The sequence below is a fragment of the Sturnira hondurensis genome, unplaced genomic scaffold (genome assembly GCF_014824575.4).
Source record: "Sturnira hondurensis isolate 20B ecotype Veracruz unplaced genomic scaffold, ASM1482457v3 Scaffold0006474, whole genome shotgun sequence".
NCBI classification, from domain to species: Eukaryota; Metazoa; Chordata; class Mammalia; order Chiroptera; family Phyllostomidae; genus Sturnira; species Sturnira hondurensis.
The window spans coordinates 165,533-193,297 of record NW_028079105.1 but is presented as its reverse complement, the minus strand read 5'-3'; positions in this window follow the sequence as shown (position 1 = coordinate 193,297).

Genomic DNA, 27,765 nt, shown 5'->3' with positions numbered 1-27,765 from the left:
CCAAATTGTTGCAGCTAATCAGGGTCATTTATAGTTCCAGATAAATTGTTGAAATGTTAATTCTCTATCTGCGAAATATGTCATTTGTCCTTTAATAGGTATTTCATTGAATCTATAAGTTGATTTGGGTAGTATGAACATTTTGATAAGGTTTATTCTTCCAGTTCATAAGCATGTTGCATGCTTCCATTTGTTTGTATCTTCCTTCACTTTTTTCTTAAGTGGTGTGTAGTTTTCTGGGTACTGGTATTTTACATCCTTGGTTAGGTTTGTTCCTAGGTACTTTATTTTTCTTGTTGTTATGTCAAATGGATTATTTTTCCAATTCCTGTTTCTGTTATTTCATTGTTCATGTAGAAAAATGCCTTTGATTAATGAATATTGACTTTTTATCCCACTGTTTTGCCAAATTCACTTATTAGGTATGGCAGTTTTTTTTTAAAGATTTTATTTATTTGCCTTTAGAGAGGAAGGAAAGGAGAGAAGGAGAGAAACATCAATGTACAGTTGCCCCTAGTGAGTCCCCTCCAGGAACTGGCCTGCAGCCCAGGCATGTGTCCTGACTGGGAATCGAACCACGATTGTGTGGTTTGCAGGCCCGTGCTCAATCCACTGAGCTACACCAGCCAGGCCTAGGTACGGCAGTTTTTTGTGAAGTTTATAGGGTTTTGTATGTACACTATCACATCATGTGCAAACAATGACAGTTTTGCTTCCTCCTTTCTGATCTGGATGTCTTTTATTTCTTTTTTCTTGTCTAATTGCTGTGGCTAGGACTTCCAACTATGTTGAGTAGGAGTGGTGAAAGTGGGCATTCTTGTCTTGTTCCTGATCTCAGTGGGAACGCTTTTACTTTTTCCCCATTGAGTATGATGTAGGCTGTATGCCTCTTGTATATGGTGTTTATTATATTGAGGAATGCTCCCTCAATTACTATGTCACTTAGTGTTTTTCTTATAAATGGGTGCTGTATCTTATCAAATGCTTTTTCCGCATCTGTTGATATGATCATGTAATTTTTGTCTTTCCTTTTTATGTGATGGATTATGCTTATTGATTTGTGAATATTGTACCATCTTGCACCCCTGGGATGAATCTCACTTAATCATGGTGTATGATCTTTTAAATGTATTGCTATATGTGGTTTGCCAATATTTTGTTGGGGATTTTAGCCTCTATGTTCTTCAGTGATATTCCCTGAAGTTTCCCCTGTTTGGTATATCTTTATCTGGTTTTGCGATTAGAATGATGCTGGCTTCATTAAAAAAATTGGGAGCCTCCCATCTTCTTGGATTTTTTTTTTTTGGGAATAGCCTGAAGTATAGGTGTTAGTTCTTCCTTAAATATTTTGTAAAAATCTACTGTGGAACAATGCACTCCAGGGCTTTTGTGTGCTGGGAGTTTTCATTTACTGCTTCAATTTCATCAGGTGTTATTGGTCTGTTCATGTTTTCTGCTTCTTTTTAATTTTATTTTGGTAGATTACATTTTTCTGGAAATTTGTTCATTTCACTTAGGTTTTCAAATTTCTTGGCATACAATTCTTTATAGTAATTCTTTACAATCTTTTGTATTTCTCTGGTATCAGTTGTAATTTCTCCTCCTTCATTTCTGATTGTGTTTATTTGGGGCCTCTCTCTTTTTTTTCTTTCTTTTTTATAAATCAGCTTAAGAGATTGTTGATTTTGTTTATCTTCTGGAAGAATCAGCTCCTGGATTTATTGACCCTAAGAACTGTGCTTTTAATCTCTATGTCATTTAATTCTGCTCTGATCTTGGTTATTTCATTCCTCTACTTGCTCTGGGCTGTCTTTGTTGTTGTTCTTCAAGTTCTGATAGATGTAGGGTTAGGTTGTTGATTTGAAATGTTTCTATTTTATTTAGGTAGACCTGTATCACTATGAACTTCCCCCTCAGGTCTGCCTTTGTTGTCTCCCACAAATTTTGGATTTTTTGAGTTCATTTTTACTGTTTTCCTGAATTGTTCTGATTTCTTTCTGTGGGGCGACTTTGCTCTCAAGTCCCCATATCCACCATGGATGAAAGTAAACACTACTAAGACATGATCTGCTTGGGGAGGAGAGGTGGCCAGTTTCTCAGAGGAAAAAGGCCAAGAGCCCCTTCCTCAACTGCTTTTATTGGGTTGTAATACACAGAAATACAGAGTGGCAAGGATCAAACAGATAACATTTCAAAGAAATCTGAGGGCTTAGTCTGAGTCAGTGTCTGTCAGGAAAGCGGGTTTGCAGAAACTTTGGGAGACATACTTATTTCCTGCTCAGACCCTTAACATATGAATGAAAACGCTCTTAGCAAAGCAGGTTTCACAGGATTTTTAGAAATTCTTTCTGATGCCAGATTTCCTTTGGATACCACTCTAGCAAGGCAAGGAGCTGCACACATCCTCATCAGGTTTTCAGGCTTAAGTGGATTAGAGCCAGGAAGAGCTCTCAGAGGACATGGGGACCCAGGCTATGTCACATTGCCGGTGGGGGTAAGGGTCCATTGCTCCCTCTTTGTTGCAGCCCCCTAGTCCTTCCATGAAAACCTCCCAAGTGATCAAGTCTGGCTTAGGTTGCCTCTCTCTCTGCCCCTCTCTTCTGACCATGCTTTGGGGGCAGAAAGAGGAAACTGAGGCAGATTCGCTACCAGAGACAAGCCTTGTCTCCTGTGGCTTGCATTCTCATCCTTAGCCATGGGGGGTAGTTACAATTCCTGAGACCAGGCAGAGCGGTCCCCAACATCCCCCTTAATTTCATTCTTGACCCATTCACTATTTAATAGCATGCTGTTCTATCTCCATGAGTTTGAGTATTTCGGATTTTTTCCTCATGGTTGGTTTATAGTTTCAGTCCCTTGTAGTCATAGAAAGTGCTGAATGTGATTTCAATGTTCTTGAATTTGTTGAGGCTCGTTTTGTGTCCTATCATGTGGTCTATCTTTTTCATGTGCATTTGAAAATAGTATGCATTTGCTGATGAGCACCTGGAGAGCATTACGCTGAGTGAAATAAACCAGGTGGTGAAAGACAAATACCATATGATCTCATCTTTAACAGGAACCTAAACAACAAAACAAACAAGCAAGCAAAATATAACCAGAGACACTGAAATAGAGAACAGGCTGACAGGTACCAGAGAGGAGAGGGGAGAGAATTTCAGGGGAAAAGGGGAAGGATTCACAGAAACAAGTATAAAGGACACACGGAGAAAAACTAACAAGGGTGGAAATGGGAGGAAGGTGGGGAGCACTGGGGGGGGGCGTGGGCTGGGATGGGAGTAAAAGACAGAAAACTGTACTTCAACAATAATTAAATAAAAAAATGTGCATTTCCTTCTTTTGGATGAAAGGTTCTGTATATGTATATAACTGATTATATATATATTATATATTATTATATAATATATAATATATATAATATATTGTATATTATATATATTATATATATTATATATTATATATTATATATATAGTGGGGCTATAGTGGGTCTATATGTTTTTGACAGTAATATCCCCTACTATAATTGTATTGTTGTCAATATCTTTCTTGAAGTCCTTCAAGATTTTCTTTATGTATTTGGGTAATCTATGTTGGATGCAGATATATTTACAATGTTAATGTCTTCTTGGTGAATTCTTCCTTTGAGCATTATGAAGCGACCTTCTGGGTCTCTCTTTATGGCCCTTTTTTTGAAGTCTATTTTGTCTGCTATAAGTATTGCTACTCTGGCTATTTTTTCCTGTCCATTTACTTGGAATATAAGTTTCCAGCCCTACACTTTTAGTCTGTGTAGCTGTTTTGTTCTGACATAGGTCTCTTGTAGGCAGCATATGTGTTGGTCATGATTTCTTATCCATTCAGCTATTCTGTGTCTTTAATTAGAGCATTTAATCTATTTATGTTTAAGGATATTATTGATAGGTACTTATTCATTGCCATTTTTTCATAATGGTGTTCCTCTCTCTCACTCATTTTTCCCTTTTCTTAAAGTAGACCCTTTAGCATCTCTTGGGGAGTTGATTTGGAGGAAGTGTATTCTTCAAGGCTTCTTTTGTCTGGGAAACTTTTTATGTTAGCTTCCATTTTGATTGGTAGCCTTCCTGGATAGAGTAGTCTTGTTTTCAGGCCTTTGTTTTCTATTACTTGTTATATTTCTTGCCATTCTCTTTTGGCTTGTAGAGTTTACTTTGAGAAGTCAGCTGCTATTCTTATCAGGGCTCCCTTATGTGTTACTTTTTGTTTCTTCCTTACTACCTTTAAGATTCTCTTTTTTCTTGAAATTTTGCCATTTTAATTATGATGAGTCTTGAAGTGGGCCCCTTTGGATTCCTCTTAACTGGGGCCCTCTGTTTTTCCTAGATTTGTGTGAATTTTTCTCTCAGTAAATTAGAGAAGTTTTCTATCATTAGTTTTTCAAATAGGTTTTCTATCCCTTGCTATCCCTCTTCTCCTTCTAGTGGCTATCCCTACTATGTGGATATTATTACATTTCCTGTTGTCCTGCACTTCCCTTAATCCCTCTTAATTTTCTTCAATATTTGATTTATTTTAATTGTTATTCAAGTACAGTTTTCTGTCTTTTAATCCCACCCCAGCCCCACCCAGTGCTTCCCACTTCCATTTTCACCCCTGTTACTTTTTGTCTATGTGCCCTCTATACTTGTTCCTGTAAACCCTTCCCCTTTTCCCTGAAATTCCCTCCCCTCTCCCCTCTGGTCACTGTCAGCTTGTTCTCTGTTTTGGTGTCTTTGGTTATATTCTGCTTGCTTGCTTGTTTGTTTTGTTGTTTAGGTTCCTGTTAAAGATGAGATCATATGGAATTTATCTTTCAATGCCTGGCTTATTTCACTCAGCCTAATGCTTTCCAGTTCCATGCATGCTGTTGCAAAGGATAACAGCGCCTTCGTTTTTTCTGCTGCATAGAATTACGTTGTGTAAATGTACCATCGGATTTTTTTTTTGATGCATTCTTTTACTGAGGGGCACCTAGGTTGCTTCCAGCATTTGGCTATTGTAAATTGTGTTGCTATGAACATTGGGGTGCATAAGTTCTTTTGGATTGGTTTTTCAGGGTTCTTAAGGTATAATCCTAGCAGTGGTTAGGGGTTAGCAGTAGAAGGATTGTGAGATGAATTCAGAAAACATAGCACTTGTGGGAGGTTAGACAATGATATATAGTGAGAGTAAAGAATAGAAAGTAGCCATAGTGTGGGAGAGAATAGAGTTAACAGCAACACCAATGAAGTTCAGGAAGACAATGAAATTGACTAAGATCCAGGAGGATGTTTTATAGTAATTGCAATTTTATGGAACAATAGTTATTTACAATAATCCTGGAACAACAATTACATGACAGAATCTATGTGATCTGAATAACAAGAGTAGGAAGTACAAGACCTATAGCAGTGTGCTATTGGAACACAAGTGAAAGAAGAAGGAACATTAAAAATACACTATGAAATCCAGCAAGCTCAGAGAGTCTCAAAGAAGTAAGACCCAATAAGAAACACACCAAGGCACATCATAATTACATTACCCAAGATTAAAATGAAGGAGAGAATCCTAGAAGCAGCAAGAGATAAGGGGACAGTCACCTACAAAGGAGTTCCCATCAGACTGTCAGCAGATTTCTCGAAAGAGACCTTACAGGCAAGAAGGGGCTGGAAAGAAGTATTCCAAGTCATGAAATCCAAAGACCTACAACCAAGATTGCTCTATCCAGCAAAGCTTTCATTTAAAATGGAAGGACAATTAAAGTGCTTCTCAGATAAGATCAAATTGAAGGAGTTCATCATCACCAAACCCTTATTATATGAAATGTTAAAGAACTTATCTAAAAAAGAAGATGAAAAATATGAACAGTGAAAGGACAGCAAACTCACAGTTATTAGAAACTATACCTAAAACAAAAGCAAACTAAGAGGACAGCTAGATCAGGAGCAAAACCATAGAAATGAAGATCACAAGGAGGGTTAGCAACAGGGGAGTGGGAGGAGGAGAAGAGGGGAGAAGATACAGAAAATAAGTAGCATAGATGGTAGGTAGAAAATAGATGGGGGGAGGGCAAGAATAGTGGGGAAAATATAGAATCTAAAGAACTTGAGACACGTGGTCATAAACCAAAGCGGGGGAGGAATGGTGGGGGAGGGTGTGTGCAGGGTAGAGGGGAATGAAGGGGGGAAATAGGACAACTGTAATGGCATAATCAATAAAATATATTACAAATACACTATGAAGGTTAGAACAAGGAAAATGAGTCAAACAATGTCATTAAACAAAAAAATGAAGAAAACTAAAGAGAAAGAAGAGAAATAAAAAGTACTAAAAGGACAGAGAAGATGGCAATAAGATAGGTGGGAGTCCACTCCCCCTTGTACATGGGTGGAACACCTAGCCAATCTTCTGAGGAACAGAGTGAACAGCCAACCATATTCCAGCATATATGAAGATTGGAGACCAAAAGTTATAGAGGACATTTAAAAATCAGATGTTAAGAAGAGTGCTTAAGGAAAATAAGGTCCCTGGGACCAGTGTGGGGACAAGGGCGGTTGCAGCCCCAGACCCGGAGCCCACTGAATCTGCTGCAAGATTCTTGGGAGAGAAGCAGGCTGGGCTGTGTGAGGGGCCAGGTCCTTGTTTGAACCCGCAGGCTTAAATAGGAGGGATTTTTTCAAAGAGAAAAAAGAGGCACTCTGAGGCTGTTTGGGCAATTCTCCACATCAGCCACCCACCTCCTGTTCCACCTACTGCTGCAACCCTGGGGTTGGTGTGCACCTAATCCAAGGTCTGGGAGCGGCCTGCCTGCACCCACTGCAGAACCACCCAGGGATGTTTTGCACCCAGTTGGAGGTCTGGCAGCTGCCTGTCAGTGCTCATGCCTAAGGAACTAAGGACATCCCACCTGGCCCCTGTGCCCGGAGCCCTGCAGAGTCAACTCCCTCTCTAGGAGGAAGGCAGAAAAGCCTTCCTGTGAGGGGAAAACTCCACAGAGGGGAGTTTCAGTGTCTGGAAAGACTTGACTCAGTGAGGGCACTGAAGTACCCTGAAAAGGCACTGAGATTCTCTAGCATCTAGAACAGCAAAAAGCAAGAATGTGGTGTGTGAATTGCCCCTAATGGGGGCACCTCAAGGACAGAGCAACTGGTGGACTAAAGGCCTAGGCTGGGAGTAAAATGGCACTGAGGAACTGGACTGGAGGCTGGACAACAATGAAGAGTGTGGCCCAGGAAGGAAGAAAAGGAAAACCAATTTCTCCTCAGCTTGACTTAGCCAAGAAGACCAGAAGAAATGGCCTACTGGTTTAAAGCCAGCAGAAGGTTAAAAAAAATTCCTTCTTTTTTTTCTATCTTTTTAAATCCTTCCTTCCTTCTTTACTTCTTTTTCTTTTCATTCCTCCGTCTTTCCTTTTTTATTAAATATCTTCTTTTTTATTTCTTCTCTCTCTTTTTTACTCCTTCTTCCTTCCCTTCCTTTTTTATTCTTCCTTCCTTCCTTCCTCCCCCCACCCTTTTCCCCCACAGGTGAGACAATAAAACCTGGAGCTCTGAAAAGACAAGTTAGACTCGAACGGGGTTCATCACAACAACAGAGACAGTGAGAAAAATTTCACTTTGCTACTCCAGAGAACTTGCAAGATATGAGCAGTGAACACCAGTACACCTGATTGAAGAGGAATCCCATCAACAATGGAGCCACCAACAGAAGAACAGAAGATGGTAAAGGAAGGAGTGGAAGCCACACTAACCTCAATCCAGGACCAATCTGGAAATTAACAAAATGGTGGAGAAATTACTCACAACAAACAACTGAACAAGAGCAAGAGAGAAGCCTCAAAACCTTGTACACACAGAAGAATCAGCTTCAATGCAGCCTGTCCACACCTGCACAACAGAATATAAGTTATGGTTGATGGAGTGACACTCAGTTAACCAGCTTGAGGGAAGGACCCATCAAAGAAAGATCTGACAACAAGGAAAACCCAAAGACATACAGAGAGCTAACATAAACGACAGCCCAAGACTAGGTAGCTCAGGAGATTAAGGAGATTGCACCACTAAATCTCACAGGTCTTCTACAGTAGAAGTTCACACCATAACCTCAGAAAGCCAAAACAGATAAATTTTTAAGAAGCAGAGGCTAACAAGAAGAGTCTCACAAACAATGAGAATACAAAGAAACAATCCCCAAATTAAAGGAAAGGAGGAAGCCTCAGAACAAAAGATAAATGAAATAGAGGCAAGTACACTATCAGATATTGAGTTCAAAGCAATGGTTGTCATGAAGCTCAATCAGCTCACAGAGAATTACCATAAACTACATGGAAACTACAATAAACTCACTGCAAACTATATCAACATGAAAAGGGAAATAGAAACTATCAACAAGAGCTAAGAGGAAATGTAGAATACAATTTTTGAACTGAAGAACCCACTAGGAGTAATCAAAAGCCAGCTTGATAAAGCAGAAGATCAGATCAGCGAGCTGGAGGACAAAGTAGAAAAAAACAACCTAAGAAAAGCAAGAAAAGGAAGAGGCTCAGAATGAATGAAGAGGGATTAAGGGAAGTACAGGAAAACATGAAATGCAATAATATCCATATAATAGGGATACCAGAAGGAGAAGAAGAAAAGCAAGAGATAGAAAACCTATTTGAAAAAGTAATGATGGAAAACTTCCCTAATTTGATGAGAGAAAAAGTCACACAAATCCAGGAAAAACAGAAGGCACCAATGAATAGAAACCAAAAGAGACCCACTCCAAGACACATCATAATTAAAATGTCAAAATAACAAGACAAAGAGTGAATCTCATTGCAGCAAGAGAGAAAGAAGAAGTAACATACAAGACAGCCTTGATAAAGTTAGCAGGTAACTTCTCAATGGAAATGATCCAAGACAGAAGAAAATGCCAAGAAAAATTCCAAGTAGTGAGAACCAGAGGCCTGCAACTAAGGCTACTTTACCTGGCATGACTCTAAACCAAGATAGAAAACCAAATAAGGAGATTCCCAGACAAAAGAAATCTGAAAAAATACACTTCTACCAAACCAGCTCTGCAACAGATGTTAAAGGGACTGCTTTAAGAACAGGAAAGAAAGGAGAGAGAGAGAGAGAGAGAGAGAGAGAACATACCAGTATGGAAAAATGGCAATGAATAAGTACCTATCAATAATAACCCTAAATGTAAATGGATTAAATGCTCCAATCAAAAGACATAGAATAGCTGAATGAATAAGGAAGCATGATCCACACATATGCTGCCTATAAGAAACCCACCTTAGGACAAAAGACCTACACAGACTAAAGTGAAGAGCTGGAAACAAATTTTCCAAACAAATGGACAGGAAAAAAAGGTCAGGGTAGCAATACTCATATAAGATGAAATACACTTCAAAAAAAGGGCCATAAAGAAAGACCCAGGAGGTCATTTCATAATACTCAAGGGAAGAATCCACCAAGAAGACATTAACACCCTAAATATATTTGGGTGTTCCTATGTGCACCCAACATAGGAGCACCCAAATATATTGAAAAAATCCTAGAGGACCTCAAGAAAGATATTGACAGCAACACAATTATAGTAGGAGATTTTAACATCGCACTGTCAAAAATGGACAGATCTTCCCAACAAAATATCAACAAAGATATTGCAGTATTAAATAACACCCTAGATGAAATGGACCTCACTGATATATATAGAGCCCTTCATCCCAAAGAAGCTAAATACACATTCTTTTTAAATGCACATGAAACATTTTCAAAGATACACCACATGATAGGACATAAAACGAGCCTCAACAAATTCAATAAAATTGAAATCATATCAAGCATTTTCTCCAACCACAAGAGACTGAAACCAGAAACCAACCCCCCAAATCCCTATAACACTCAAACACATGTAGATTGAATAGCATGCTATTAAACAATGAATGGGTCAAGAATGAGATAAGGGAAGAAATCAAAAAGTTTCTGGAAACAAATGAAAATTAACTCACAACAAACCAAAAGTTATGGAACAAAGTGAAGGCAGTCCTAGAGAGAAGTTTATAGCAATACAGGACTACCAAAAATATAGCAAGATTTAAAATAAATGGCCTAACCGTACACCCACAAGAACTCAAAGAACAACCAAAAAGCCCACTGTAGGTAGAAGGGTGGAAATAATCAAGACCAGAGCAGAATTAAATGGCATAGAGACTAAAAGCACAATTCTAAGGATCAATGAATTCAGGAGATTTTTTTTGAAAAGGTGAACAAAATTGAGAAGCTTTTAAGCAGGCTCATCAAGAAAAAAAAAAGATAGAGGACCCAAATAAACACAATCAGAAAGGAAAGAGGAGAGATTACAACTGATACCATGGAAATACGAAGGATTGTAAGAAATTACAATGAAGAACGGCATGCCAAGAAATTTGAAATCCTGGGTGAAATGGACAGATTTCAAGAAAAATATAATCTTCCAAACTCAATGAAGAAGTAGCAGAATATTTGAACAGACCAGTAAGAGCAGATGAAATTTAAGCAGTAATCAAAAAACTCCTGACGCACAAAAGCCCTGGATCTGATGATTTCACAGGAGAACCCTACAAAGCAGTTAAGGAAGAGCTAACACCTATTCTTCACAGATTATTACAAAAAAATTCAAGAAAACAGAGGACTTCCAAACTCTTTTTATACAGCCAGCATCATCCTAATCTCAAAATCAGATAAAAACTCAACAAAGAAAGAACACTTCAGGCCAATATCATTAGTGAACACAGACGCTAAAATCCTCAACAAAATATTGGCAAAATGTATTCAGCAATAAAAAGATCATACACTATGATGAAGTGAAATCATCACAGAGATGCAAGAATTGTACAATATTTGCAAATTAATAAATGTAATACATCACATAAACAAAAGCAAAGATAAAATCATATAATCATAACAATAGGTGTGAAAAAACATTTGATAAGGTACAGCACCCATTTATGATAAAAACATTCAGCAAAGTGGGAATAGAGGGAGCATTCCTCAACATAATAAAGGCCATATATGAGAGACCCACAGCCAACATCATATTCAATGGGCAAAAACTAATAGTTTTCCCATTGAGATCAGGAACAAGACAAGGTTGTCCACTTTCACTCCTTCTACTCAACATAGTATTGGAAGTCTTAGCTAAAGCAATCAGACAAGAAAAAGAAATAAAATGCATCTAAATTGGAAAGGACAAAACAAGACTGTCATTGTTTGCAGATTATGTGATAGTGTACATAGAAAATCATATAGACTGCCAAAAAACTACTTGACCTACTAAATAAACTTGACAAAACAGTGAGATACAAAGTCAATATCTAAAAATCAAAGACATTTTAGTATACCAAAAATGAAACAGAAATGAAACAGAACCAGAAATCAGGGATAAAATCCAATTGATATAGCAACAAGAAAAACAAAATACCTAAGAATAAACTTAACTAAGGAGGTAAAAGAGCTATACTCAGAGAATTACAGAACACTGAAGAAGGAAATCAAGGAAGACACAAACAAGTGGAAACATATACTGTGTTAATGGATAGGAAGAACTGACATAATCAAAATGTGCACACTACTGAAAACAATTTATAGTTTCAATGCAATCAATACCTAATAAAGTACCAATGACATGTTTCACAGATATAGAACACAACTTCAAAAATTTATTTGGAACTATAAATGACCCCAAATAACTGCTACAATTTTGAGAAAGAAGAGCAAAGTAGGAGGGATCACAATACCTGATACCAAACTGTATTACAAGGCCACTGTAATGAAAACAGCCTAGTACTGGCATGAACCCAGACAGATAGAGAAATGGAACAGAACAGTGAGCCCAGAATAAACCAAAGTTTCTATGGTCAATTAATAATTGACAATTCGGGAAGAAGCATAAAATGGAGTAAAAATACCCTCTTCAGCAATTTTTTTTGTGATAGCTGGACAGCTATATGCAACAAAATTAAACTCAAGCACCAACTTACACCATGCACAAATATAAATTTAAGGTGAATGAAAGACTTAAATATAAGCTGTGACACCATTAAAGTTGTAGCGGACAACATAGGCAATAAAATCTCAGATATTTCATCAGCAACATTTTCACTGATATGGCCCTTAGAGCAAGGGACATAAAGGAAAGAATAAATAAATGGGATCTCATCAAAATAAAAAGCTTCTGCACGGCTAAAGAAAAAAGTATTAAAATAAAAAGAGTACCAACTGTATAGGAAAACATATTTTCCAATGATACCTCAGGCAAGGGTTTAATCTCCAAAATATACAAGGAATTTACACGACTCCACTCTAAGACAAGCAACCAGATTAAAAGTTCAGCAAAGGACTTGAACAGACATTTCTCCAGGGAGGACATACAGAAGATCCAGAGACACATGAAAAGATGTTCAGTATTTCTAGCTATCAGATGCAAATTAAAACCACAGTGAGATACCACTTCACACTGGTCAGAATGGTCATTATAAACTCAGCAACAAAAAACAAGTTTTGTAGAGACTGTGGAGGAAGGAATCCCTAAGCACTGTGGTGAGATTGTGACTGGTGTAACCACTGTGGAAAACAGTATGGAATTTCCTCAAAAAACTAAAAGTGGAACTGCCTTTTGATCTAGCAATTCCACTGGTAGGATTATATACTAAGAATTCTGAAACACCAATCCAAAAGAACCTATGAGCCCCAGTGTTCACAGCACCACAATTTATAACAGCCAAGCGCTGGAAACAACGTAGGTGCCCATCAGTAAATGAATGGATCAAAAAACTGGTACATTTACACAATGGAATTCTATGCAGCAGAAAGGAAGAAGGAGCTCCTACCCTTTGCAACAGCATGAATGGGACTGAAAGCATTATGCTAAACTAAATAAGCCTGGTGGTGAAGGACAAATACCATATGTTGCCCCCTTTAACAGGAACCTAACCAACAACAATAACAACAAAAAACAAACAAGCAAAATACAACCAAAGATACTGAAATTGAGAACAGATTAACAGTGACGAGAAGAGAGAGGGAGCAGAATTTCAGGGGAAAAGGGTGAAGGTTTTGCAGGAACAATTTATAAAGGATACATGGACCATAGCAGGGGGGTGGAATTGGAAGGGAGTTGGGGAGGGCTGGGGTGTTAGGTGTGGGTAGGGGGAAAAGGCAGAAAATGTAATTGAACATAAATTTAAAAAATAAAAAATAAATAAAATTACGAATAAAATAAAAGAAGTAAAAATAATGAAATAATAATACAAATACAAATACAAATACAAATACAAATAAACAGTGACTTGTAAGTTCTCTGGAATAGTAAAGTGAAATTTGTCTCAATTTCTCAGTTTTTGGAATAATCCCTCTTTGGGTCTGACTCTGGATTTTTTCACAGCTCCAGGTCCTATTTTCTCACTTGTAGGGAAAGAAAAGAAAGAAACAAAAATGCCTTCTGCTGGCTTTAAACCAGCCGTGGGAATTCTATTGGTCTTCCTGACTGCAGCAGGCTGAAGGGTGTTGGGTTTTGCTTTTCTCCCTCCCTATAGGTCTACAGGTGGGGGCTGGGTCTGGACTGCACTCTTTACCCTTGCCTAGCCTCCAACCCAGCTCATTATTTTACTGTTGGCCCCCAGTGCCTTCTGCAGGAGGCCTATGCTTTCAGTCCACCAGTTGTGCTCTCCTTGATGTACACCAATTAGGGGCAACTCACACACTACTTTCTCACTCTTTGCTGTCCTCATTTCTAATGACTCTCAGAGTATCTTCAAGGTAGTTCAGCTCCCCCACTGAGTTAAGTGTTTCTGGGGAATACTTATTCCCTGAGCCCTGTTGCTCTCTGTGGGGTGGGGGTTGGTGGTGGGGTGTGGGCCTCCTCCCTCCTTTTAGTGAGATGTCTGGGCCAGCCCCCACAGGTTGGTAGTGTCATTGTGGCGGTGGCATTAGTGCAGGCACCCATATCTGGCACATCAGCTCCAGTGGTTGCAGAGACGAGGGCAGAAGGGTTGGGCACATGCAACTGGGGCAGTAGGCGTGGGTGTGTAGCCTCTGCTGCTGTGTCTGGGGATGGAGAGGTAGAGGCACAGCCACCGTCCTGGTGGCAGTGGTACATCCAAGGCTGAGGCTATGGTGGCTGAGGGGGCAGAGCCAGGGAGGCAGGAGTGGCACCTCAGGGAGAATTCCATAAATAGCTACTAAGAGCCTTTAAAAAAAAACAAGTTATTCCTGTTCAAGCCTGCTGCGTTTAACAAGTGCCTGGCCTTTCTCATACCCAACTTTCCAACCAGACTGGAGACTATGCGGGTAAGGGTCCATCACAACCCAACTCTTCTCCTTTCTCTAGGCATCACCTAGCTCTCCAATTTCTGTGGTAATGACCCAATCAGCATCCATAGTTTCAGTGGGTGAACACAGCCTGTGCGCCTGCCACTTCATTTTTATTCCCCACAGCGACTTCAAGCAACCAGGTCCATCCTGGTGCTGCTCAAACCTCCCTGTTTGGCAGGGGAGGGAGTGGTTGACCTGTGTCTCTTCCACAAATCAACAGGCAGGTCCTACAGGTGCTGGGCTTGGGACTGCAGCCACCATGGTCCCTGCATTGATCCCAGGGGCCTTATCATCCCAAAGCAATCTAATTACCATTTGATTTTTCAATGTCCTTTCTAATTTTGGCTTCCAACCTTCATATATGCTGGGATACCATTGACTGGTTACTCTGTTCCTCAGAAGATTAGCTTGGTGTTCCACCTGTGTGCAATGGGAAGTGTACTCTGTTTCTATCTCACCACCATCTTCCTTCTCCTGTACAATAATTTTTTAAACCATTCATTTACTCATGGGCAAGTCCACTTCTAGCACTTGGCTATAATCGATAAAACAAACAAGCAAGCAAACTATAAATAGAAACATTGAAATAAAGAACAAACTGACAGCAACCAGAGGAGAGGTGGGAGGGGAAAATGGGGGATGGGTTTTCAGGAACACATATAAAGAACACATGGATACAACCAAAGGCACTTAGGATCAAGTTGGGGATATGAGGATGGCTTGGGTTGGGGGAGTGGTGGAGGGAAAATAGAGACAACTATACTTGAACAACAATAAAGTGTGATAAAAATAAATATTTGGTTAATAATCCATTTATCAATTCAGTCACTTTCTCAAGGAATAATTGAAAAGTGGGCTAACTTTGTCTTGTGGGAGAGACAATGTCCAGAAATAAGTATAGAATAGAAATTACAAATGTTATTCAAGTTAGTAAGATAATAATTCTCTCTGAGGCGAGTAGGGAAGGTATGTTTGTCATATGCCTTTAAAGACAGCATTTGAAAACCCCAGAAACCAGGAGGGCAGACAATGTGCAAAAGTATTTTGTGAGAAAGCCCAGCAACTACAAGGGGATCCAATGTTGCTCCAGTGAAGATTTCCAGTTCAAGCTGTGCTAACAGAGCACCACAGATCACTGGTTTGTAAACAACACATTTATTTCTCACAGGTATGAGGCTTGAAATTTCATTATCATAATTTTTTCCTCATAACTTTTTGATTTCTCAGTTTTCAATATTTAAATGGAAGTATTTTCAGGGATAATATGTCAACTAAAACACCATAAGATCAAGAACTAGGACCCAGCATACATAATTCAAGAGTATGAGATTCGTAGGAAAACAAGGATAATGACATTAATCCCATGTCCACCTGACCATGATACTGGAGAGACCAGTGACCCAAGAGGATAGTAGCAGGGAGTCTTGGATCCACTGACACCAGGGCACCAGAACAATTGAGCTCTGAATAGAGTCCCTCCATGGTGCAGACTGCTGACCTCTGGTTGTGTCCTCATGCTGTGGAAAGTGGAGAAAGGAAGCCAGCCCTCTGCTGACCCTTACAAGGGCACCATCCCCAATCCTGAGGGTTCCAGCACCACACCTTATCTTATCCTACAGACCTCCCAAGGCCCCCATGCCCAAACACCATCACAGGGGTAAGGTTTCAATGTTTGGATTTTCAGGGGACACAATCATTCAGTCCATAATATAAAGGAAATATCACAGATGTGAGAAGGGTTGTGAGAAAGAAATATGAAAGAAAAAGAAATATTGGGCTACATGTCAGATCCTGGCTCAGAGTTCTGTGGACATTTTCAGAGATTCTGTCCTGTAATTGCTATTACCTTATACATTTTGCTAAAAACAAAACAAAACCCAAGAAGAAACATTTTAATACTTATTTTCATATTCAGCCTATTTTAGGTTTCTAAGTTATGATATACAGTCAAGACAAAGATACTCTTAAACACATGATCCACAATATCAAAAATAAAGCTGTCAAAATAATAGCGGTACAATTTCAAAGTAAACTTGATTAAAAGAAAGATGGTAAAATGAGTAGAAGGAAGAAACTGAGCTAAAATCACTTATAAAAATTTTTGACAAGTATGCAATAACAAGTATTTTTTGAGCTATTTAAATTTTTTTTGAGTGAGCTCTCTTATCCATATTTTTCCCACTATGGGGGTCAGTTACAGGAAAAACTGGAAATACGACAATTTCAGCACCAAATGGTAGAAAAAATATGGGGTTTTGTGTCTTGACTTGGTGTTTAGACAGATAGCTCTGGCACACAGTTGTGCAATTTGGGTAAAGTCACTAAAGCTTCCAGAGCTTTGATAATATTTTCCCCACATTTATCTTTATACTCTTGTAATGGGGCCAGGACTCCCTGATGCCAGCCTCCTGGGTTACTGTTCTCTCCAGGCCATGATCCAGTGGACATGGATTTAGTCTCATTATCCTTGTTCTCCTAGGAATCTCACACTCTTGAATTAGGTAAATTGTGTCCTTGTCCTTAATCTTATGGTGTTTTAATTGAGACAATTTTCATTGAAAATTCTTCCATTTAAATACTGAAGGCTGAGAAGTCTCAAAGTTGTTAGGAAGAAAATTGTGATAATGAAATTGCAGGCACTTTCTCACAAGACAGGTCATATTACCTCCTGGGCTTTTACCTCTCCACCTGGCTGATTAAAGGGTTTGAAAAATTGATTGTACTGAATAACTTGGTGAGTTTCCAGAACTATAAATTCTTGGGCCCCATCTCAGACCTATCAAATCAGAATCATAGAAAATAATCGTGGAATATAGGAGCATTTCTATTAGTAATGAAAGGCTGCAGTTCCAATGAAGATCAGAGACATATATTCTGTCTACAAAACTCTGGAATTGCTGTGTCAAATTTTAAAAGCTATCTAGATAAAAATAAATAAATAAAATATTTTAAAAATATTAATTAAAATCTCTCTAGAGTGTCAATGGACAGATCCAAATTCTTGTTTTCTGATTCTCACTTAAGGCTTTAGTGTCTAACTTCAGTGTGGTATACATCATAGTGTCCACTGGATATCTTTATAACAAAATAACAATAATATTCAAAACAATAATAATAAAAAGAAAAATTATAAACACATTTGATCAGTTCAGTGTGGATACCTTTGGGATAATAGATGTGATATGGCATCAAATTAGTTACATTATAACTCTCCTGATTGATAAGGCAGAATGATAAACATATCAGACTTGATTTAAAGTGCCTAATAAGCTGCTCCTCAAAATGCAATTCTGAGATTTGGGTGACTGCTATTAATTTGGAATTTTAGCCTTAATGCCTTAATTTTTATGTTTAATTGTACATGACAATGTGATATAGTTAAAAATTCATATTTCATTTTATTTTCTGCTTTGTGGCACAGAACTCCTAAAATCTTTGGGATTTCATTAGTGATGAGGTAAGAAGAGCATCTTTTGTTACCCATAATAATACCCTCTTCAACCCCCTGGAGTTTATGCTAATGAGAGACCATTGTGGGCCCCCAGGGAGCTTCAGGTTGAGGCTGGCTTCCTAAGGAGCCAACTATGAGAGAAGAAGGTTATAATGTTAAGCTCCACTCCTCTTACCTCTAGGAAGGGAACAGAGGGTGAAGATCACACTAATAGTCAATGACTAACTCATTCTTGCCTGTGTAATGGAGTCTCCATAAAAACTAAAATATAGGATTGGAGAGTGTCTGGGTTGATGAACACATGCAGGTGCTGGGGGGGGGGGGGGTGGTGGTTGGACCAGAAAGGACCTAGGAATCTCCATGTCCATCTCCTGTCTGACACTATACATCTCTCCTATTTGGCTGTTAATGAATTATATCCTTGGTGATAAGATATAAAATATTTTCCTAAGTTCTCTGAGCCACTCTGGCAGATTAGGGAACTAGAATAGAGAGCCATGGGAACCCCTAGTTCATAGACAGTTGGTCAGAACACAGGGGGTTCAGGATTTGTGACTGACATCTGAAGTGGGGCAATTAGTGGGACTGAACCCCTAACCTGTGGGGGCAGCTCCAGCTCCAGGGAGTCAGAACTGAATTGAGGTGTACAATGCCAAGTGGTGTCGGGAGAGTTGGAGAATTGGAGGATGTGGAAGAAAACTTCTACACTTTTGGTTTCAGAAACATTATGAGTAGAAATAGATCTTTAAAAAGATTTGAGATGATGGAAAATACAGAGACAAAATCCTTATTTGGTGCTATATAACACATATTTTGCCTCTAGAGAATTCAGATTATTAAGAAAGAGCTGATCTTTAGAGGACTATGTGGATATAGCCAAAATTTGTAGGTATTAATCTGATACTAGGTATTATTACCTAGTAAAGTACTACTTATTTTTTCTCCTTATTCCCAGCGTTACTTTAAATTTTTAGAAAGAAGGGAACTCAAGAATAGTAATATAGTTTAGCTCTAATTGGGGCACTGGTTAGAAGAACAGAGCACAGCAAATGTTTAATCTTTCACTGATTTTATTCATTTCAGATTTAAAAAATCATTGATTTGGTAAAAACACATTACTGCATACTTGTTAGTAGTGAGCTTGTGCCTGAACTGAATATTACAAAGCCTGAGGAAAATATTTTAACTTTGAAACTTTAGTTTCCACAATTCCCACATTTTGCATCTAAGCATAGCATTAGTAGAGCTGTTCCTGAAACATACTGATAATAAAATAAAACCACTTCTCTTTTTAAAAGAAACAGAAGTACAGATGGGCTTTAATAATGACAAGTAGTGGGGACAATAACTATAAAATCTCTAAAGCTTCAAAATGAGTAATAATTGGCTGTGCTATTAGTCATACCCCAGGCCAACCAAACTGCAGGTAAAGAATGGGAAAACAGTAACATCCACTTTCAGCATGGTGTTTTGACTGCATTGGATCATTTGAATTACTAACTAACTTGGTAATTTTCTTGACAATTCAAAATCAGTGCTTGCTTAGCTTGCTGCTTGCTTAGCTCAGTGAGTTTGACTGAAGAACACCTACCATCACTTTTTAACTTACCTATAATAAACAAATAAATACCTACTATTTTCATTGTTTTACAAAGAGCCTTGATTGGAATCTTTAAAAGAAAATTAAAAATACAAAGTGTTTTAACAGATAATTTGATGTTGAAGTTTTTTTTCAAGAAAACAGTTAAATCAGAGGACCCATGTTTTCTTGGCCATGACACTTTCACTAATGTCCATGTAAACTTATTAAAACAATGTGGAAAAGGGCTTCTGGGCAAGATGGAGGCATAAGTAGATACACTTTGCTTTCTTGCACAACCAAAAGAAGGAAAACGACCAATTTAAAAATGAACAAATAAAAAAAAACCCAGAACTGCCAGAATATCGACCTGTATGGAAGTCCAACAACCAGGTAGATAAAGAAAAAACACACATCCATTCAGGTAGGAGGCATGGAGAGAATGCATAGCAAGGCAGTGGGCTATTGGACTGGGATGGCTAGGAAGTGGCTGTCAGGCCAGGTGGTCCCATGTTCACCTGTGAATAAACTGGGAGGAATAACTGGGGATTGAGACAGACTGGGCAACCCAGGGCTTCAGTGTGGGAAACTATAGCCTCAATACCTCTGGTGATAAAAACTTCTGGGTGTGTGGGAGTTGCAGCAGAGGGGGACACGCCCAGCCTCACAGGAGAGTCTGTTGGAGGGTACCATGGGATACTAGAAGATACCCAAGCCCACACACTGAGGAATCAGAACCAGGGAAGCACCTGAAAGGGCACAAACCCCTCACATGCAGGAAGTGAAAGGGAACAACATTTTCACTTGTGGGAAGTGAAGGAGGTGACTGAAAGTGGGGTGAGAGCTAAGCAAGTAGCATTGTTCCCTCTCTGATCCATTCCACACATATAGCACCACAAAACAGAGAAGTAGGTTGCCTTGTCCTGGTGAATACCTAAAGCTCTGCCCTTTACAACGTAACAATTGTACTGAGCCAAAGAAATATGGCCCAAATTAAAGAACAGATCAAAACCCCAGAAAAAGAACTAAGTGATGAGGAGATAGGCAATCTATCAGATGAAGAGTTCAAAGCACTGCTAATCAGGATTCTCACAGAAATAAAGAAGTGAGGGTTATGCAAGGTGAAATAAAAAGTTATACAGGGAGCCAACAGTGAAAGGAAGGAAACAAGAACTCAAATCAAGAATTTGAAGCAGAAGGAAGAAAAAACATTCAACCAGAACAGAATGAAAAAAAACAAACAAACAAGAATTCAAAAAAATGAAGAAAGGCTTAGGAAACTCTGGGACAACTTTAAACATTTCAACATCTGAGTCACAGAGGTGCCAGAGGAGAAGAAGAATAGCAAGAAATTGAAAACTTATTTGAACAAATAATGAAGAAAAACTTCCCCAGTGTGGTGAAGAAAACAGATGTCCAGGAACTCCAGAGTCTCAAAAAAGTTGTATCCAAGGAGAAACACACCAAGATACACTGCAATTCAATTACCTAAGATTAAAGACAAAGAGAGAATCTTAAAAGCAGCAAGAGAAAAGGAGATAGTTACCTGCAAAGGAGTTCCCATTAGATTATCGCTGATTTATCAAGAGAAATCTTGCAGCAAGAAGAGGCTGGAAAGAAGTATTTGAAGTCATGAAAAACAAGGACTTACAATCAAGACTACTCTATCCAGTAAAGCTTTCATTTAGAATGGAAGAGCAGATAAAGTGCTTCCAAGATAACATCAAGTTAAAGGAATTCATCATCACCAAGCCCTTATTACATGAAATGTTAAAGGGACTTATCTAAGAAAAAGGGGATGATAAAAATATGAACAGTAAAATGACAACACAATCACAACTATCAACTACTGAACCCAAACAAAACAAACTAAGGAATCAACTGGAACAGGAACACAATTACAGAAATGAAGATCAAATGGAGGGTTATCAGTGGGTAGGGTAAGGAGGGAGAATGGGGAGAAAGGTGCAGGGAATAAGAAGCATAATTTGTAGGCACAAAATAGTCAGGGGGAGGTGAAGAATAGTATAGGAAATGAAGGAGCTAAAGAAGTTAAATGTGTGACCCATGGACATGAACTAAGGGGGTGGGGAGAATACTGGAGGTAGGAAGGTGCATGGTGGGGAGGGATAAATGGGATACAAATAAGGAACAACTGTAATAGCATAATCAATAAAATGTACTTAAAATCACAGAACAAAGGAAAAAAACAAAAAAATCCCTGGTATTTTTGCAATGAGGTATGTTTGCCATTATTATTATTTTAAAAGTCATATTTGCCATCTCATAAGTGTGATGCTTCTGTCATATTGTGTGGGCAAGGCAACCAAGATTCCCACTGCAGTAATGCATATCTTCATAGTTGGTTGACCTTCTTACATAACCATGAAGTTGCACATTAGTCCCTAAAATATTCATATGTGAAGTAATAAAAATGTTGAAACATTAGGGGAACATGAGCTTTTATTGTATAAATATAATGACAACAAACTGACTTTACCCCCAAAAGTGCAAAAGCAGATTTTGTAATAACATAAAAATAAATAAAATGTAAAAACAGCAAATAAAGGAGGACCTTTATCCTTTTTATTGTAAAACTTTCTTTGAAAGTAAAGTATTCTGCATGAGATATCAATAGACACACAAGTGTGAGTATGTGTGTTATGTGATATTATAGGTGGAGACTGATCACCATCCATTTAAAAAATAGAATTTAACACTGAAAAACTAAGCCAATGAGCAACTCAATACATGATGCAGCATTTCCTTTTAGAATTTGTAATTGTTTAAAAGAAAGGCAAAATTCCTCCCACAAAGCAATCTTTAATTCCAATATTGACGTGAATTCTCTTTCTGGTTAGGAAACTACAAATTAGAATCATTCTCAATAAAAAAAAGTGTAAGAGGGATTTCAGGCCCAGGTAGAGGCATAGGTAGAAATGCTTCCCTTCCTCACAGTACCATAAGAAAGATGACAATCAAAAACTATAAACGGTGAGAAAAATATAAACAGAAACCTTGAATTAAAGAACAAACTGACAGTAACCAGAGGGGTGGGGAAGGATAATGGGGTAAAGTAGGGGAAGGTCCATCTAGGAATATGTATAAGGGACACATGGACAAAGCCAAATGGGGTAGGTTTGAGGATAGTAGACAAGGATGGGAGGGGTGGGGAGCTGAAGTGGGGTGAAAATGAATACATTTTTACTGGAACAACAATAAAAAACATAAAATAAAAACATTAAACAACCAGAACCACCAGAATAGTAATCTGCATGGAACTCCAACAACCAAGGAGTTAAAGAAGTATTCATCCAGATTGGTGTGCTGCAACAAAGAAATATGGACCAAATGAAAGAACAGATTAAAATTCCAGAAAAAGAACTAAGCAACAAGGATATAGACAATCTATCTGATGCAGAGTTCAAAACACTGGTAATCAGGATGCTCACAGAATTGATTGAGTTGGTCCCAAATGAAGGAAGAAATGAAGGCTACACAAAGTGAAATAAAGCAAAATATACAGGGAACTAACAGTCAAGAAAAAACTCGTACTTAAATAAATGATTTGGAGAATAGTACAGAATAAACATTGAACCAGATCAGAATGAAGAAACAAGAATTCAAAAAAATGAAGAGAAGCTTTTTTTTTCTCTTGAAAATTGAAGAGATGTTCCCAGTTGGAACCTCTGGGACAACTTTAAATGTCTCAATATCCAAATTCTAGGGGTGCTAGAAGAAGAAGAACAAGAGCAAAAAATCGAAAACTTATTTGAATAATGAAGGAAAACTTCCCCAATCTGGCAAAGGAAATAGATGTCCAGGAAGTCCAGGAACCTCAGAGTCCTAAAGATGTTGGACCTAAGAAGGAAAACACCAAGGCACATCATCATTAAGTTACCAAGATGAAGGATAAGGAGAGAATCTTAAAAGCAACAAGAGAAAAAGAGTCAGTTACCTACAAAGGAGTTTCCATAAGGATATCAACTGATTTCTCCAAAAAACAAAAACCAAAAACAAAAAAAAAACCCTTGAAGGTAAGAAGGGGCTGGAAAGAAGTATTTGAAGTCATGAAAGGCACGGACCTACATCCAAGATTACTCTACCCAGCAAAGCTATCATTTACAATGGAAAGGAAGATAAAGTGCTTCACAGATAAGGTCAAGTTAAAGGAGTTCATTACCAAGCCCTTATATAAAATGTTAAAGGGACTTATCCAAGAAATAGAAGATCAAGAACTATGAACAATAAAATGATGACAAACTCACAACTATCAACAACTGAACCTAAACAAAAAATAAGGGATCAAGTAGAAATGAAACAGAATCACAGAAATGGGCATCACGTGGAGGGTTATCAATGGGAAGGGGAAAGGGGAGAGTGGAGTGGTAATGCTTCAGGGAGTAAGAAGCATAATTGATTGGCATAAAATAGACAGGGGTAGGTTAAGAATAGTGTAGGAAACAGAGCAGCCAAAGAACACAAATGTACAACCCATGGACATGAACTAAGATTGGGAATACTGGACGGTGAGGGGGTGCAGAACTGAGGGATGATAAAAGAGAGGGAAAAATTGGGACAACTGTAATAGCATAATCAATAAAATATACTTAAATTTTTAAAAAAGGGTTTAAGAAATACCAAACTTCCATTCACCCCTTTATCAGAGCTTGCTGCCACTTTGCCTTGAAGTGAGCATTGGTGTGGTCCCTCACTGGGTGAGTGTCCCTGGCATATTTCTACATTGCAGGTGTCCTCCAGGTGTGGGCCCCAGACCAGCATCATCAGTATCCCTAGGATTTATCAGAAAAGCAGCTTCTCTGTTGTACCCATGACTTCTTGAATCAGGGACTCTGGAGATGGATTCTGCTATCAGAGGCTTAAAATTTTTGAGGAAGTTCTGATGATCTTCAAGCTTGAGAGCAGTTATTCTAGGTCAGGTTACTGTGGTTAGAGGTGAAGGTCCAGAGTGATGGCAGAGCTGATTAATGCTTTTGGCAGACAGGGTCTCAGGTAAATATTTTCCAACGTTCCAATAACACACATATCTTGATCAGGTACTTTCTTTTTTAAAAATATCTTTTATTGATTATGCCATTACAGTTGTCCTATTACCCCCCTTCATTCCCCTTCACCCTGCACACCCTCTCCCACCCATGTTCCCCCAATTTAGTTCATGTCCATGTGTCATAAGTTCTTTAGCTTCTACATTTGCCACCCTACTCTTGCCCTCCCCCTATTTTCTCCCCACTGTCTATGCTACTTATTCTCTGTACCATCTCCCCCGCCCTACTCTGGTCTTCCCACTCTCCTGTTGCTAATCTTCCATGTGATCTCCATTTCTGTGGTTCTGTTCCTGTCCTAATTGCTTGCTTAGTTTGTTTTTGTTTTAGGAGTGGTTGTTAGTAATTGTGAGTTTGCTGTCATTTTACTATACATGTTTTAGTCTTCTTTTTCTTAGATGTCCCTTTAACATTTCATATAGTAAGGACTTGGTGATGATGAACTCCTTGAACTTGACCTTATCTGAGAAGCACTTTATCTGCCCATCGACTCTAAATAAAAGCTTAGCTGGAAAGAGCAATCTTGGATGTAGGTCCTTGCACTTCATGACTTGGAATACTTCTTTTCAGCCCCTTCTTTCCTGTAAGGTTTCTTCTGAGAAATCAGCTGACAGTCTGATGGGAACTTTCTTGTAGGCTACTGTCCCCTTATCTCTTGCTGCTTTTAGGATTCTCTCCTTATCTTTCATCTTGGGTAACTTAATGATGATGTACCTTGGTGTGTTCCTCTTTGGGTCCAACTATTTTGGGACTCTGAGCTTCCTGGGCCTCCTGGAAGTCTATTTCCTTTGAAAGATCGGGGAAGTTCTCCTTTATTACTTGTTCAAATAAGTTTTCCACTTGTTGTTCTTCCTCTTCTCCTTATGGTACCCCTATGCTTCAGATATTGGAATGTTTAAAGATGTCCTGGAGGTTCCTAAGCCTCTCTTTATTTAAAAAATGAATTTAAAAAGAATTTAAAGAAATTTTTGTTCCTTCATTCTTTTCTGTTTGGTTGTTTCTTTCTTCTGGCCCACTCTATTGATTTGAGTCCCAGTTTTCTTTCCATCACTATTGGATCCTTGTGCTTTTTCCTTCATTTCACTTAGTGTAGCCTTCATTCTTTCATCTAATTTGAGACCAAAATCGACCAGTTCTGTGAGCATCCTGATCACCAGTGTTTTGAACTGTGCATCTGATAGGTTGGCTATCTCTTGGTTGCTTAAAAGTATTGGCTCTGGGGCTTTGATTTGTTCCTCTGATTGAGCCATTTTTGGTCAGGTCATGCCTGTTATGTATGAGGGGCAGAACTTTAGATGTTCATCGGGGCCAGGAAACCCACGTTGCTCAGTTGTGTTGCTGAGTTGTGATGCTGTATGTGGGGGTGGGGTCAGAAAAGAAGCAATGGAACTTGTTCCATGCTCTCTTAGATTTTGGTACCCTCTCTTGCTTCCCACAAGCAAATTGGGCCTTTTTGGTGCTGGATCCTGGGTGGGTGGGCTTGTGCAGATTCTAGGACCCTGTGGGTCTCTCCAACAAACTCTCCTGTGAGGCTGGGAGTCTCTCCCAGCACCTCAATCCCCACAAGTTTTACCAATTCATGCTTTTAGGCTTTATTTTCTGTCACTGGGGCCCTGGGTTTAGAGGTTCGTTGCACTGTCCATTTTTTGCCTGGTTTATCTGCGCACGAATGTGTGTCTGCAGTCAGCCAACTGCCTTGTGCAACTTACTGGGTTTGCTGGTCTCCTCCCTCCACCCAAATTGCCAACTACCTCCTTTTCCTGCCAGGACCCCTCTCCACTGACTGCTGACTCCGCCCCTGTTACTGGTCTGGATGAATGGTTTGCTGTTTTCAGACTTCAGTGCAGTTCAATTTTTTGTCTGTTCTGTTGTGTTTTTGTGTGTGTGTGTGTGTGTGTTTTTGTTTTTAAATCTTTGTTGTCCTTAAATTTGGTTTTGCGAAGAGGTACAGTGTCTCCACCTACGTCTTCATTTTGGCCAGAAGTCTTGATCAGGTACTTTCTATTCTGGTTATCCAAATAATATATTTCTTGTCATATTACTGTTGTTCAAGTATTATTATAAATAAAAGTTGTTCCATACAATTGTACATACTACACAGGAACCCTCCATGATCTTAGCCCACAACTTTATTTCATCTCACATTACGCCTACTTTCTATCCTTTACTCTCACTATATCTTATCCTCTAACCTTGCCCAAGAGCTCTGTTTCCTGGATGTAGCTCATTATCCTCCTCCACTCTAACAAGAGTCTTATCTCTCTTTCACCATTTATAAAAAGTGGCTAGTTGGGTGAAATATTAGTTAACACAATACTTATCCAAAGAATCTCCTACTTTTTCTCTACTTTCTGGCACTTTAAATCTCATAAAATACTCTCTTTCTGTCTGATGCAGATTCTGGCCCATAGTATCCACAGCGTTATTGATGAGACAAGATAAATTCACATGGAGTACTGAGTCCTGTGGAGGAAAAGGGACAGCACAGCTACTCTCTCAAGGGGAGAGCACATCAACCATTGACTTGACAGGCTTTCGTTGGCTTTCTAATAGCATACATCAAAAACAGTGTTCATTCATTATACTTACATTTGCTTTGGATAATTACTTTTTACAGATATGGTAGAATAATACAGTAATTACAAATATGCTGTAATTACTTTTTACAACAATGGAAGGGATGCTACTGATTACTTCTTACACATTAACAAGGAAAAAATCTTGCAAATGCAAGGGAACAGTAAGAGTGACAAGTATGATTACAGTTCAATCCTTGGGAGAATTAGCACAAACTTCAGGAAGTTACTTTGAAGATATGCAGTAAGCATTTTCTGCTTCAACTCAGGGTGAGGGAGTTTTAGCAAGAGCAAGTCACAAAGCAGCCTAGGTATAATGAAAGGCCGAGTTTCAATGGGAGAAATTCTTGGAGGGCATGGCCCTGCCTGCCTACTCATTCCCCACTGGTTTTCCACGTGGGTGCTGAGCTACATTTTCATGCATCGTGAAGCAGTTCCCTACAGCTATCTTTATCTATTTGGCCTTCCCCCTGTCACTGATCACATACAAGAATAATTGGGAGCTGTGATCATTAGTATGCTTGCTGGAGGAGAGTAAACACCAGCAAAGGAACCACCAGAAGGTAAACACCCAAGTATTACATGAGAGCCCACACAAACAGAAGAAAAGGCAAACTTCGAATGTCGCAACAAGGAAACCAAAGATACCACACCACTGAACCCCATATAATTTCTACCATAGAAGTTCACCCTCCAAAGACAGCTAGCAAAGTGAAACATCAGGAAAGACAGAAACAAACCAAAAAAAATCAACTAAAA